The sequence below is a fragment of the Balaenoptera ricei genome, chromosome 6 (assembly GCF_028023285.1).
Source record: "Balaenoptera ricei isolate mBalRic1 chromosome 6, mBalRic1.hap2, whole genome shotgun sequence".
NCBI lineage: Eukaryota > Metazoa > Chordata > Mammalia > Artiodactyla > Balaenopteridae > Balaenoptera > Balaenoptera ricei.
In genome coordinates this window covers 28,908,709-28,923,232 of record NC_082644.1, presented here as the reverse complement: position 1 = coordinate 28,923,232, position 14,524 = coordinate 28,908,709, and the positions used below count along the sequence as shown (strand labels likewise).

The 14,524-nt window shown below is 38.3% G+C and overlaps 1 long non-coding RNA gene across 1 annotated transcript; it reads left to right on the top strand.

The window, feature by feature from the left end:
• Window positions 1-507: 507 nt before the first annotated feature.
• On the top strand, window positions 508-8,242 carry LOC132366921 (uncharacterized). The gene is made up of 3 exons (XR_009503603.1): window positions 508-553; window positions 4,098-4,254; window positions 8,134-8,242. It is a non-coding gene; the product is annotated as an uncharacterized LOC132366921 (long non-coding RNA).
• Window positions 8,243-14,524: the final 6,282 nt, after the last annotated feature.

Sequence of the window (14,524 nt, the reverse complement as noted above, 5' to 3'; positions counted from 1 at the left end):
TTTAGATTTGGCTTGTTCTTCTTTTTGTAATTCCTTGAGCTGTAAAGTTGACATTTTTTTGTTTGAGAAGCAAGTATATTTCCTGCTGTTGGATGGAATGTTCTATATATGTCTATTAAGTCCATTTGGTCTAAAGTATAGACCATCAAATAAAGTATATTTCCTTACTGATTCTCTGTCTGGACAATCTATCCTTTGTTGAAAGTGGTGTATTGACACACTCTACTATAATTATATTGTCTATTTCTCCCTTCTGATCTGTATTATTTGCTTAATATATTTAAGTTGGGCGCATATATATTTGTGATTGTTATATCCTCTTGGTGAGTTGGCCTCTATCTTTATACAATGACCTTCTTTTTCTCTTGTTACAGCTTTTTTTCTTATTGAAGTATAGTTGATTTACAATAATGATTTACAACATTGTGTTAGTTTCAGGTGTACAGCAAAGTAATTTGGATATATATATATATATATATATATATTCTTTTATTTTATTATTTTCCATTATAGATTACTACAAGATATTGAATATAGTTCCCTGTGCTATACAGTAAGTCCTTGTTGTTTCTTGTTACAGCTTTTAAACTTTTCTTTGTCTCATGTTACAGTCTATTTTGTCTAATATAAGTATAGCTATCCTGCTTTCTTTTGTTTTCCATTTGCATGAAATATCTTTTTTCCATCTCTTCAATTTCAGTCTATATGTATCCTTGAAGCTGAAGTGATTCTCTTGTAGCAGCATATGTCTTTGATTGGATAATTTAATCCATTTACATTTAGAGTAATTTTGATGGATATGCCATTTTTTTAACATCTTTACTGAAGTATAATTGCTTTACAATGTTGTGTTAGTTTCTGCTGTACAACAAAGAGAATCAGCTATATATATATACATATATCCCCATATCCCCTCCTCCCTCTTGAGCCTCCCTCCCACCCTCCCTATCCCACCCCTCTGGGTGGTCACAAAGCATCGAGCTGATCTCCCTGTGCTATGCAGCAACTTTCCACTAGCCATCCATTTTACATTTAGTAGTGTATATATGTCAATGCTACTCTCTCACTTCATCCCAGCTTCTCCTCCCCACCCATGTCCTCAAGTCTGTTCTCTACATCTGCATCTTTATTCCTGCCCTGCCACTAGGTTTAGCAGTACCGTTTTATTAGATTCCATATATATGCATTAGCATATGGTATTTGTTTTTCTCCTTCTGACTTACTTCACTCTGTATGACAGACTCTAGGTCCATCCACCTCATTACAAATAACTCAATTTCGTTCCTTTTTACGACTGAGTAATATTCCATTGTATATATGTGCCACATCTTCTTTCTTCATTCATCTGTCAATGGACATTTAGATGGCTTCGATGTCCTGGCTATTGTAAATAGTGCTGCAATGAACACTGTGGTACATGTGTCTTTTTGAATTATGGTTTTCTCAGGGTATATGCCCAGTAGTGGGATTGCTGGGTCATATGGTAGCTCTATTTTTAGTTTTTTAAGGAACCTCCATACTGTTCTCCATCGTGGCTGTATCAATTTACATTCTCACCAACAGTGCAGGAGGATTCCCTTTTCTCCACACCCTCTCCAGCATTTATTGTTTCTAGATTTTTTGGTGATGTCCATTCTGATTGGTGCGAAGTGATACCTCATTGGAGTTTTGATTTGCATTATCTCTAATGATTAGTGATGTTGAGCATCTTTTCATGTGTTTGTTGGTAATCTGTATGTCTCCTTTGGAGAAATGTCTATTTAGGTCTTCTGCCCATTTTTGGATTGGGTTGTTTGTTTTTTGATATTGAGCTGCATGAGCTGCTTGTATATTTTGGAGATTAATCCTTTGTCAGTTGCTTCATTTGCAAATATTTTCTCCCATTCTGAGGGTTGTCCGGGTATGCCATATTATTAACATTTTCTTGCTCTTTTGTAGTTCCCTTGTTCCTTTCTTCCTCTCTTGCTGTCTTCCTTTGTGAAATGATTTTCCATTATATATGCTGTGATTCTCTTTATCTTTTGTGTATCTACTGTAGGTGTTTGCTTTGCAGTTACAATGAGGCTTACACAAAACATCTTATAGATAAAAAGTTTATTTTGAGCTGATAAAAACTTAAGTTTGATCTCATAAAATCCTATCCTTTTACTTTTTCCTCTCTTATATTTTCAATGTCACAATTTACCTCTTTTTATATTGTTTGTTCATTAACAAATTATTATAGTGTTTTTACTAGAGTTGAAGTCATTAATACGCTACCATATTATAGTGTTAGAATGGCCTGAATTTGACTACATATTTATCTCTACCAGTGTGTTGTATATTTTCATATGTTTTCATGTGACTCACTAGCATCCTTTCATTTCAGCTTGAAGAACTCCTTTCAGCATTTCTTGTAAGGCAGATCTAGTGGTGATGAGTTTTCTCAGCTTTTGTGTGTTTGGGGAAGTCTTTATCTCCTTCATTTTTAAAGGACATCTTTGCTGGATAAAGTATTCTTTGTTGGCAGTTTTTTCTTTCTTCACTTTGAATTTATCATCTCACTCTCTCCTAGTCTGTTTCTGCTGAGAAATCTGATGATAGCCCTTTGGGTGTTCCCTTGTAGGTGATACGCTTCTTTTCTCTTGCTGCTTTTAAGATTCTCTCTAAATATAATCTAACCCAACCAACAAAATAAAACTGATGTTTTGACAGTTTTATTATAATGTGTCTTGGAGGAGATCTTTTTAGAGTCGATTTTCTTTGGGTACCTATGGGCTTCATGGACTTGGATGGCCAAATTTCTTCCCACATTTGGGAAGTTATCTACTATTATATCTTTAAATAAACTTTCTGCCCCCTTCTCACTCTTCTCCTCTGGGACTATAATAATTATTAGGTTACTTCTCTTGATGGTATCACAAAATACATGTAGGCTTTCTTCACTCTTTTTTATTCTATATTCGTTTTTTTTCTCCTCTGACTGGATAATTTCAATGGTCCTGTCTTCTACTTCATATAATCCTCTGCTTGATCCATTCTGATGTTGATGCTCTATTGCATTTTTCATTTCATTCATTGCATTCTTCAGCTCCTTAATTTATTTTGATTCTTTTTATGATTTCTATCTCGTTTTCTTGATTTTTTGAATTGTCTTTTTGTGTTTTCTTGTAGCTCACTGAGCTTCCTTAAAAAGCTAATTTGAATTCTTTATGAACTAAATCACATATCTCCATGTCTTTGGGATTTGTTATTGGAAGATCATTGTGATCCTTTTGTGCCATCATGTTTCCTTGAGTTTTCATGTTCCTTGGAGACTTGTGTTGCTGTCTTCACATCTGAACTATCAGTCACTTCTTTTGGTCTTTGAGAAATGCCTTCCGTTAGCCCTGCTAGGGATTCTGTGGCTTCCTTAGACATTCTGTGGGTATGCTTCACACTTATTCCTTCTTGTGACATTATTAAGCTTGTATGCCTTCCCTCAATCCTGCAATGCACCAGGCTGGGCTTTTGCTTTCCCAAGAGCAGTGCTAAATGCTTAAGAGAGACCTGGGTCTCTCTCAAGTCTGCAGACTCAGGCTGGCTTTCTACATATGCTCATTAGTCATCTGCAAAACCCTGTTCTCTAAACTGTTAGGAGACTGCACAGAGAGCCAACCAAGGAGTGGAAGTGTGTGGGGGTGATGTGTGTGTAGCACTGTAAATACCCATGGGGCAATTGGGGTAATACATGGGTGAGTGGTCCAGCAGCTTGTTGGTGGGTCTCCCAATGGAGTCTGTGGTGTGGTTAGTAGAATCCACATCCCTTTGATACCATCTGAGCCCTAGCTGATGTGCTACCTACTCACCACCCCCCCGTCACGCAGCTCATGACTCAGTTACTCTGGATGGGGCAAGAGAAATAATGTTCTTCTTTGGGAGCTTCCTGCACAGCAGGGTAAGCTGAGTGCTCACTTACACACCCTCACTCTCCCCCAAGGGAGAAATCATGGGCCAAGAAGGGCTCTCTCTTTGCCTTAAACTGTGATTCTTTGGAGGAGGGGTGACACAGGTAATGTCTTAATTGTTCCTCTTATCTTCCCCAATGTATTCAATCTTGGATTATTTTGCTCCAACAGTGTGCCAGAGCTTCTTCACTGGAAACCTGGATTCTCACAAAGACTCTTTTATTGTGGGTGATTATCTAAGCCACTGTTCTCCAGGGGCTCTTGGACCATGGCCAAGAGGAGCTGGAGCTGGAACACAGGCCACTTCAGGGTCCACAGCTGGACCAAGGTCTGTATGCCCATTACTGGATACACAAGTATGTGAGACTCCTCTCTGGCCACTTGTTGTTTGGTGCTGGGTTCCACAGCTCCCACAAAAACACTTTTGTCTATGGACAGATGCCCAGTTGTTATTGAGAGTGGGATATGATGAGGGACAACTTATTCGACCTTCTTGTTGATGTCACTTCTTGTAGGCTGCTGTTAAAGAAAAAAAGTATTCTGATTTTTATTATAGATAGTAAGGAACTCCTTATTCAGGACTGTTGGAATGGACGTCAATATTATTTCAATAGGGGAAAGTGACTGGGATCATCTATGAACACAAAAAGGAAAAGTGGCGATTTATAGCCAAGGAGCAGGTTGAGGGGTCAGTGGGTAGAAATTACTGGGAAGGTGGAGTACTTTTTGCTAAACTAATCTAGCAGAATTTTTGATGAAGGGAGGCCAGAGTGATCAGACATCACTTGGAGGATGGTGGGGGAGGAAGAATTTGGTCATATATCAAGGGTGATCAAATATGGAGGATTCTGGCTAAACTGATTTGACAGGATTCTTGATAAAACTAGGCAATGCAAAGATGGACACAGAATTCCAAAGTCAGGACCTAGTTGAGAAGAGGGTTCAGAGGAGCCTGACTAAAGTTTGGTTAAAAAAGGAATCTTTGCAACTAGAGATTATCATAATAAGTGAAGTAAGTCAGAAAGACAAATACCATATGATATCACTTATATGTGGAATCTAAAATATGACACAAATGAACCTATCTACAAAACAGAAATAGACTCACAGACATAGAGAACAGAATTGTGGTTGCTGAGGGGGAGGGGGTTGGGGGAGGGATGGAGTGGAAGGTTGGGGTTAGCAGATGTAAGCTATTATGTATAGAATGGATAAACAACAAGGTCCTACTGTATAGCACAGAGAACTATATTCAATATCCTATGATAAACCATAATGGAAAAGAATATAAAAAAGAATGTATATATATATATATATATATATATATATATGACTGAATCATTTTGCTGTACCACAGAAATTAATACAACATTGTAAATCAACTATACTTTAATAAAAAAAAATAAAAATAAAGAAAAAAAGACAAAAAAAGAATCTTTGTCACTGCTCAACTGAGTCTCCCCATTCTGTAAGAGATTGCATTGGCCTGTCCTTTTAGAGGGTGTCCCTGGCAAAGAGTCCAGGTGTCTGTCTCAGGTGCACTATAGGAACCCACTGGGTTCATCATGGGGTGCTCTCATGGAAGCCATGGCACACAAAAGAGCTTAAATGTTGCTTGAAGGCAAATTTTTCTGTTGTTGCTTAAGTTGCTTCTGTTGCATTTCATACTTCAATACAGTAGAGTATAAGGTATCCCATTGATGAAGACTGGTGGCTCAGTGTTTAATGAAAAAGGGAAAGGGTGTTAAAGAAAAAATAATATTCTAACTTTTAAACAAGAAAATTATTCATGACGCTTGTTAAAGAAGGGTAAGACTTTATTCAAGGGGGACCATCACGATGGTTGTAGGGACCACTGCAATAGGGTCTTGAAGTGGCAGGTGGAGAGACTGGGCTTAATTTTGAATATAGCATGGGTAAGTAGGGATTTATACCCAAGGAGCAGCGTGTGGGTCAGTGGATGGAAAACTACTAAGAGGAACATCAGTGGTAAGGGGTTTCTGGCTAAGCTTACCTAACAGGATTCTTGCTAATGGCAGGCTTGGGTAATCAGACATCACCAGGAGAGTGGTGGAGAATGAGGAACCTAATTAGATATCCAGGGTGATCAGATATCAAGGCTGGGGGATTCTGGCCACACTGATGTGGCAAGATTCTTGCTAAAATCAGACAATGCAGATAGGAATATAGAAGAAAGCCTAGTTGGAAAGTTTAGGGGAGCCTAATAGAGTTTGGTCAGTCAAGGTAAGAAGCTTTGTCAAAGAGAAGGAGCACTTCATTCTCATTCCCCCTAAGATAGCTGAGGAGGTTTATCAACTGATTTGAGATTACAGATCTCCTGCTTGGAATCTCCTAAGTGCTGCTGCCCATTAGCATGCTAAAAGTCTCCTAATCAAAACCACACTGTCACAAAATCAGGATGCCACAACCACTGCTCTCTTGGATGTGGACCCTGGGCCCTCTAAAGTTGACTGGGACACCCTAGAAAGGGAGGCCACCGCTTGCAGCAGGGGTCACTCAGGACCACTAGGACACCTAAAGAAAGAAAAAAAGGGAAAAATGGCTGGGGACAGAAAGGAGACCAAAATGAGAAGAAAAAAGATAGAAAAAATTCTACACACCTAAGGTACAAGCCATTCTAAAAATTTTTGTTTGTAAAAAAACAATAAATCTTACCTCAGTTTGGTTCCCTGGAATTGTCTTTGCGTCAGAGTTTTGTGAGCAGGATGTTTTCTTTAAAAAAGAACTGGGGAAAAAAAAAAAAAGGGAGCATCATTGGGCTGAGTAGAAATCAGACTCAGGTTCCCAAACAGTTTCACTGGATCTAATGTGCAGTCATAGGGCTAAAAATTAATTCTTGATAGAATTGTCTTCAGGCTGATTTGTCCCTTGCTTGATTTGGCCACTGGATATGAAGCCTATCCAGGGAGAGATAAAAATTGGCAGGGCACTGTGTATAGCTAAAGCAACCCTAAGGGACCAGCAGCCAAAGCTGTCTTCCAACAGCACATCAGCAACCAGTAAAGTAGGTACTTTGCTGAGACAGGATCTAGGTTGCAGGTGCCAGTATTCTACAGAGTCCACCCCATACACCTTGAATCCTTTTTTTTTAAAATAGTTATGAATTACTCTTTATTTATTCATGGAAAGGTATTTTATTTTAAATATAACAGTGTATACATGTCAATCCCAAGCTTCCAATCTATCCCTCCCCCCCCCCCTTCCCCCTGGTAACCATAAGTTCATTCTCTAAGTCTGTGAGTCTGTTTCTGTTCTGTAAATAAGTTCATTTTTGTCATTCTTTTAGATTCTGCAAATAAGCGATATTATATGATATTTGTCTTTCTCTGTCTTACTTAACTTAGTATGATAATCTCCAGTTCCATCCATTTTAATTTTCATCCTGAGGGTGGGAGAAAAATGTGCATGTTCAGGTTGTGGGAGTTGTGTGTGTATGTGTTCAAGATAGTGTGTCTGTCTGTGTGCACATTTCAGGTTGGCAGTGTGTGAAAATGGGATTTGAGGGGCTATGTATACATTATGGAAGCTTGAAATCTCCTGTTTGTGGTGGGGTTGAGGGTATGTATGAAGGTATATGTGAAGGTTCTTGTGGGTTATGTTGCAAGCTAGAGTTTGGGTGGTTTATGTGAATATTCAGACTGTAGGGAGAGTGCATGTGTATCTGAGGAGGGTGAGGCTATGTGAAATACATGTTGAATTCTGCTGGGATAGGGTATGTGTGAATTCATAGCTTGTGAAGGTTTTATGCATGTATTTGAGAAGGCTAGGATGACATATATATGCATTTGGGGATGGGGATTGGTGTGTCTATGTGTATTTGGGTCATGTAAGGTTCTAGATGTGTGTATTTTTAACTATAGGGAGTTGGGGATGCATATTTTGGGAGTTTTGAGGGGATGTGGGTGTGTGTGTGTATTTCGGGGGCTGAATGGTTGTATCTATTCTGAGTCCAGCTGGGTGTGATAGGCATTTTTCCAGAGTATTAATATATTGTATGTTTATATGGGTGGAGTTTGGAGGTATGTGTGAATGTATGTGTGTGTGAGCATGTGTATGTGTGGAATGTAGTGTTTTCTATGCTTTGGTATGTGGGGTATGCTGGAGTATCCAATGTAACAAATAATTCAGTGACTTCCAACAACAAAGGTTTGTTTCTCATTTATGTTTCATATCCTCCATTGGTTAGTTTTAGATTGGTTCCCTGTCCTCTTCACCTTGGATCTAGATGGATGAAGCAGCCCCATCTGGAACAGCAACAGAGGGGAATGTGTCTTATCAGAAGTTATACATGGCATTTTCACTCACATTTTATTGGCCGGAGTAAGTTACATGGCCACACCTGAGTTCAACTGGGTGGTATGTATACTCTCTTAGACAGAAACACCACAGAAAGGGGCAGTACATATTCTTCTTAATGATACAGTCTACCACATTGTATCTGTTCAGAGCCTGTTCCTTTGCTGTGTGTGTATTTTGCTAAGGAGTATGAGGAAGCTAAGGGCAAATGTGTTTAGGTGTATAAAGGCCAATGTATGATTAAGGCCACATTGTCACATGTGGGTTGTTTCATAACAGATTTGTGGCTTCACATCTGGGGAGGTGAATGTTTGGGTTGAGTGTTGTTCAAGTGCTCTATATCCTTATTGAGCTTCTAACCATTACTGAAAGTGCAGTGTTGAAGTCTACTCACATTGTAGAGCTGTCTATTTCTCCCTTCAATTATGACAATGTTTGCTTCATATATATGGAAGCTTTGCTGTTTCTTGCACATATAATTGTAATATCTTCCTGTTGGATTGACTTTTATCATTATATAATGTCCTTCTTGCCTCTTTTTTATTTTTAATTTTTAATTTTAATTAATTAATTTATTTATTTATGGCTGTGTTGGGTCTTTGTTTCTTTGTGAGGGCTTTCTCTAGCTGTGGCAAGTGGGGGCCACTCTTCATTGCGGTGCGCGGGCCTCTCACTATCGCGGCCTCTCTTATTGTGGAGCACAGGCTCCAGATGCGCAGGCTCAGTAATTGTGGCTCACGGGCCCAGATGCTCCACGGCATGTGGGATCTTCCCAGACCAGGGCTCGAACCCGTGTCCCCTGCATTGGCAGGCAGATTCTCCACCACTGTGCCACCAGGGAAGCCCCCTTCTTGTCTCTTGTTACAATTTTTTTTTAACTAAAGTCTATTTTGTCTGATATTAGTATAACCACCTCTGCTCTCTTTTGATATTTGCATGGAATATCTTTTTCCATCCTTTGAACCTATTTGTGTCTTTAGGTAGGTGAGTCTCTTGTAGAGAGCACGCAGTTATATCCTGTTTTGTTTTTTTAAATCCACTCTGCCAGTCTATGTCTTTTGATTGGAGAGTTTAACACATTTACATTTATAGTAATTAGTGTTGGTGAAGGACTTATCTGTTGCCATTTTATTTGTTGTCCTTAAGTCTTATAGAATATTTTGTCCCTTATTTCCTCCATTAATGCCTCCCCTTGTGTTCAGTTAATTTTTGTAGTAACACGTTTGGATTCTCTTCTCATTCCCTTTTGTGTATATTCTATAGATATTATCTTTGTGGTTAACATTGGGGATGTTATAACATTCTAAAGTTATAACTATTTAAAATTCATACCAAACCAATTTTGATCACATAAAAAAACTTTACTCCTTTACATCTCTGCCCCCCCTTTATTTTATTGATGTTGTAAGTTGCATCTTTATATACTGTGTACCTACTAACATATTTATAAATATATTTTATGCTTTTGTCTTTTAAATCCTGTAGAATAAAAAGTGGAGTTACAGGCTCAAATGACAAAGTAATGATTTTTATATTTGCCCATATATTTACCTTTATGGGAGAACTTTATATTTTCATATGGCTTCTAGTTATTGTCTAGAATCCTTTAATTTGATCTTGAATGACTTTAGAATTTTTTTTTAGGGCAGGCCTAGTGGTAATGTATTCCCTCAGGTTTTATCTGGAATGTCTTAATTTCTCCCTCATTTCTGAAGGATAGTTTTGCCAGATATAGAAATTTTGGTTCACAATTTTTCTTTCTGCATTTTATCAGCATTTTATTAAATATATAATCCCACTACTATATGGACTGTGTAAGAGTCCTGCCAAGAAATCTGCTAATATTCTATTGAGGATCCCTTGTATGTGCTGAGTCACTTTTCTCCTGCTGCTTTCAAGATTCTCTTGTTGCCTTTGTCTTTTGACAGTTTGATTATAAAGTGTCTCACTGTGAGTCCCTTTTTGTCCTACTTGGAGTTGGTTGAGCCTCTTGTATTTCTATATCCATGCATTTCCTCAAGTTTAGGAAGTTTGGGGTGATTATTTCTTCAAATAATCTCTCTGACCCTTTTTCTTTCTCTTGCTCTTCTCCTTTAAGATCCCCATAATGTATATATTAGTCTGTTTGATGGTATCCCATACATCCCTTAGACTCTGTTCACCTTTATTTTCTTATTTCTCAGATTCAATAATTTCAAGTGACCTGTATTCAAGTTCACTGATTCTTTCTTCTGCCTGTTGGCAACTGTTTTTGAACTCCTTTAGTGAGTTTTTCAATTCAGCTACTGAATTTTTAGATCCAGAATTTGGTTTTCTTTATAATTTCTCTTTGTCAATGTTCTCATTTTGTTTATATACTGTTCCCCTGATTTCCTTTAGTTCTTTATCCATGTTCTCCTTTTTGCTCTTTGAGAATATTTAAGACAGTTATTTTCAAGATTTTTCAGGGACAATTTGTGGATATTTATATTGTTTTCTTAAATGGGCCTGAAAGTATGTTGATATTAAAGGAAAAAAAGTTTGAAATCTAAGGAGAAAAAAGCTTATCTGTGGAAAATTCTCCCAAGTATTAGGTCATCAGATGTGTAAATCTGTAAGCTACATATTTGGTTTGAATATCTTCCCAGTCAAAACAGAAGTTTTAACCTGTACTTATTAATGCAATAAACACACACACACACTTACTTTTTGAAAATCAGAATGCCTATGTTTGTAGGATAAAGACTTCTGGCAGTACTACAGTGATTCCATTTGTGTATGAAGTCACACATTTTATGAGCCCAACATAATGGGCTCTATCTTAGGGTATCTGATATTTGCTATCATAATGAAGTCTAACAGTTTCATATAAAAGAACAGAAAATTGACCACTTATATGAAATTAGCTGAAATCCTGTAGCTAATAAATGAAATAATTTTGATAGGGTTTTTCTTAAATTTGACAACAATCCCAAAATTTTCCATAACATTACCACTAATGATTTGTGAAGCTAATGAATTTTCTATGCCACCTATAATAAACACAGTCAAGCATGACATCAGAATCTATTTTCTCTATAGAAAAAAAAAAAACCCTGCAAACTTACTTTCAAATGAGAACCAATCAAAGAATAAGCAGCCATTGAAGTATAGAAAAATATATTACAGAATACACTAGACAATTAATATAAACATTATGGTATTTTATATACTTTGTGATATTTCTGTAGTTTTCAAAACTTTCTTAAATATGTAATTCATGAAAAGAGGAACCAAGATGGCAGAGTAGAAGGACGTGCTCTCACTCCCTCTTGCGAGAACACCAGAATCACAACTAGCTGCTGGACAATCATTGACAGGAAGACACTGGAACTCACCAAAAAAGATACCCCACATCGAAAGACAAAGGAGAAGCCACAATGAGACGGTAGGAGGGGCGCAATCAGATTAAAATCAAGTCCCATAACTGGTGGGTGGGTGACTCACAGACTGGCGAACACTTATACCACAGAAGTCCGCCCACTGGAGGGAAGGTTCTGAGCCCCACGTCAGGCTTCCCAACCTGGGGGTCCGACAACGGGAGGAGGAATTCATAGAGAATCAGACTTTGAAACCTAGTGGGAATTGATTGCAGGACTTTGACAGGACTGGGGGAAACAGAGACCCCACTCTTGGAGGGCGCACACAGAATAGCGTGCGCATTGGGACCCAGGGGAAGGAGCAGTGACCCTGGGGGAGACTGAACCAGACCTACCTGCTAGTGTTGGAGGGTCTCCTGCAGGGGCGGGGGCTGGCTCTGTTTCACCGTGGGGACAAGGACACTGGCAGCGGAGGTTCTGGGAAGTACTCCTTGGTGTGAGCCCTCCCAGAGTCTGCCATTAGCCCCACCAAAGAGCCCAGGTAGGCTCCAGCGTTGGGTTGCCTCAGGCAAAACAACCAACAGGGAGGGAACCCAGCCCCACCCATCAACAGTCAAGTGGATTAAAGTTTTATGGAGCTCTGTCAGCCACAGCAACAGTCAGCTCTACCCACCACCAGAGCCTCCCATCAAGCCTCTTAGATAGCCTCAACCACCAAAGGGCAGACAGCAGAAGCAAGAAAAACTATAATCCTGCAGCCTGTGGAACAAAAACCAGATTCACAGAAAGATAGACAAGATGAAAAGGCAGAGGGCTACATACCAGATGAAGGAACAAGATAAAACCCCAGAAAAACAACTAAATGAAGTGGAGATAGGCAACCTTCAGGAAAAAGAATTCAGTATAATGATAGTGAAGATGATCCAGGACCTCGGAAAAAGAATGGAGGCAAAGATCGAGAAGATGCAAGAAATGTTTAACAAAGACCTAGAAGAATTAAAGAACAAACAAACAGATATGAACAACACAATAACTGAAATGAAAACTACACTAGAAGGAATCAATAGCAGAATAACGGAGGCAGAAGAACGGATAAGTGACCTGGAAGACAGAATGGTGGAATTCACTGCTGTGGGACAGACTAAAGAAAAAAGAATGAAAAGAAATGAAGACAGCCTAAGAGACCTCTGGGACAACATTAAACGCAACAACATTCGCATTATAGGGGTCCCAGAAGGAGAAGAGAGAGAGAAAGGACCAGAGAAAATATTTGAAGAGATTATAATCGAAAACTTCCCTAACATGGGAAAGGAAATAGCCACCCAAGTTCAGGAAGCACAGAGAGTCCCATACAGGATAAACCCAAGGAGAAACATGCCGAGACACACAGTAATCAAATTGGAAAAATTAAAGACAAAGAAAAATTATTGAAAGCAGCAAGGGAAAAATGACAAATAACATACAAGGGAACTCCCATAAGGTTAACAGCTGATTTCTCAGCAGAAACTCTACAAGCCAGAAGACAGTGGCATGATATACTTAAAATGATGAAAGGGAAGAACCTACAACCAAGATTACTCTACCCGGCAAGGATCTCATTCAGATTTCATGGAGAAATCAAAACCTTTACAGACAAGCAAAAGCTAAGAGAATTCAGCACCACCAAACCAGCTCTACAACAAATGCTAAAGGAACTTCTCTAAGTGGGAAATACAAGAGAAGAAAAGGACCTACAAAAACAAACCCAAAACAATTAAGTAAATGGTCATAGGAACATACATATCGATAATTACCTTAAACGTGAATGGATTAAATGCTCCAGCCAAAAGACACAGGCTTGCTGAATGGATACAAAGACAAGACCCATATATATGCTGTCTACAAGAGACCCACTTCAGACCTAGGGACACATACAGACTGAAAGTGAGGGGATGGAAAAAGATATTCCATGCAAATGGAAATCAAAAGAAAGCTGGAGTAGCTATACTCATATCAGATTAAATAGACTTTAAAATAAAGAATATTACAAGAGACAAGGAAGGACACTACATAATGATCAAGGGATCAATCCAAGAAGAAGATATAACAATTATAAATATATATGCACCCAACATAGGAGCACCACAATACATAAGGCAACTGCTAACAGCTATAAAAGAGGAAATCGACAGTAACACGATAATAGTGGCGGACTTTAACACCTCACTTACACCAATGGACAGATCATCCAAAATGAAAATAAATAAGGAAACAGAAGCTTTAAATGACACAATAGACCAGATAGATTTAATTGATATTTATAGGACATTCCATCCAAAAACAGCAGATTACACGTTCTTCTCAAGTGCGCACGGAACATTCTCCAGGATAGATCACATCTTGGGTCACAAATCAAGCCTCAGTAAATTTAAGAAAATTGAAATCATATCAAACATCTTTTCTGACCATAATGCTATGAGATTAGAAATCAATTACACGGAAAAAAACGTAAAAAACACAAACACATGGAGGCTAAACAATACGTTACTAAATAACCAAGAGATCACTGAAGAAATCAAAGAGGAAATCAAAAAATACCTAGAGATAAATGACAATGAACACACGATGATCCAAAACCTATGGGATGCAGCAAAAGCAGTTCTAAGAGGGAAGTTTATAGCTATACAAGCCTACCTAAAGAAACAAGAAAAATCTCAAGTAAACAATCTAACCTTACACCTAAAGGAACTAGAGAAAGAAGAACAAACAAAACCCAAAGTTAGCAGAAGGAAAGAAATCATAAAGATCAGAGCGGAAATAAATGAAATAGAAACAAAAAAAACAAGAGCAAAGATCAATAAAACTAAAAGCTGGTTCTTTGAGAAGATAAACAAAATTGATAAGCCATTAGCCAGACTCATCAAGAAAAAGAGGGAGAGGACTCAAATCAATAAAATTAGAAAT